Source organism: Seriola lalandi, unplaced genomic scaffold (genome assembly GCF_002814215.2).
Source record: "Seriola lalandi dorsalis isolate HSWRI2012SDOR001 ecotype SW California unplaced genomic scaffold, Sedor1 jcf7180001976046, whole genome shotgun sequence".
NCBI lineage: Eukaryota > Metazoa > Chordata > Actinopteri > Carangiformes > Carangidae > Seriola > Seriola lalandi.
Genome location: NW_019446712.1, coordinates 1 through 1,333, shown reverse-complemented (window position 1 = coordinate 1,333; position 1,333 = coordinate 1). Strand labels below are relative to the sequence as shown.

Here is a 1,333-nt window from a genome sequence, read left to right as displayed (position 1 = left end):
TTTTTACCCCAGTAGCCACAGGGGGGCAACAGTGAGCCCACCTCACACTAAAAAACTTTGACAAACAGCACAAAGATTAGATTTATGCTTTATTGGTAGTGTTTTCAAACAATATTTTTTTTGAATTTGTGGACTAATTGTTTTTTTTTGGCAAGTTTAAATCTGGTTAGCAGCCCCACCACCCTTAAAGTGCAACTGCAGCGTCCTTTATGATGAGGCAGCCCCCTCATAAAAGGCTTCATACACCTTTTTTCACATATGCAGAAGTTATACTCCCTATGCCCTGAAAACAGGCTTTGAGGTGAAATCAGTGGACCTCACCTTTAACAACCATTCACTTTGCTGCCACATCAGTGTTTACAGTCTATTTCCTGCTTTCTCACTAACAGACTTGGACAGGACTCTATTCTCAACATCCAAACAGTGCCCAATAAAAGTAAGTACTGTATTTTACAACTGAAGATGACACCATAATTATCAGTATCACTGGGATTAGAATGACATCCTGTCCTGTTTGTGTTTGTCTGACCTTTTTATCGTCTTCTTTTTACAGCCTCAGTTAAACACCACCGAAGATCAAGTCCACTTCTCATCAAGACTGTGGAGACCCACGACAGATCATACAACTAAGGCAAAACACCATGCAGTACTCTGAACTGCTGCATCACTGTGGCCACTTAACTCTACCTTTACATTAATCTCCTTGTAACCTACAATGAGCCTACTGCACCCATGAGCCAACTGTGTGTGTTAATTGTTTATTTCCCTTATATTTGTGTCGGATGTGACATTATTAACTGTTTTCCATATTTATCATAAAGATGATTTCAGCTACATGATCATTTGTATTATTTTTCTTGGGTAATAATTAAATAGACATTGAATTCAGCACATTTTGTTATTCTCTCTCCACCTCTGTCAAAGCATGCTGCAAAATTTGGCCACAACTGCTGATGTGACACTGAACAAAAGAACTGGAGAATGGATAATAATAGATGATAATTAGATCCTTGGTGTTGACCAAGCAGAGCCAACTTTTGCATAAATCAGACTTTATATAATACAAATCCAGTAAAGACCATAGAGTAGACAACTCAGCCAAAACCCTGGAAAAGAAATACATTGCTGCTCTTTAGTGCTCGCTGAGAGAAACTACAGCTCATTTTACTCTGAAGCAGATGAATCCAACAACATCAGACTGCCCTCTGACCCATGAAACTTTAAAAAGTATGATTTATATTTTGTATTTTGAGATTTTATTTTCATTCAGAAAGGTGATCATCAGTCACTCTGATTCACTATTTGAAAGACAGGTCATTTACAACATATTAAC

At 37.8% G+C, this 1,333-nt stretch overlaps 1 long non-coding RNA gene across 1 annotated transcript; it reads left to right on the top strand.

Moving 5' to 3' along the window:
• Positions 1–233: 233 nt before the first annotated feature.
• On the top strand, positions 234–888 carry LOC111656136 (uncharacterized). Its single transcript, XR_002760845.2, has 2 exons — positions 234–436; positions 554–888. It is a non-coding gene; the product is annotated as an uncharacterized LOC111656136 (long non-coding RNA).
• The last annotated feature ends 445 nt before the right edge of the window (positions 889–1,333 follow it).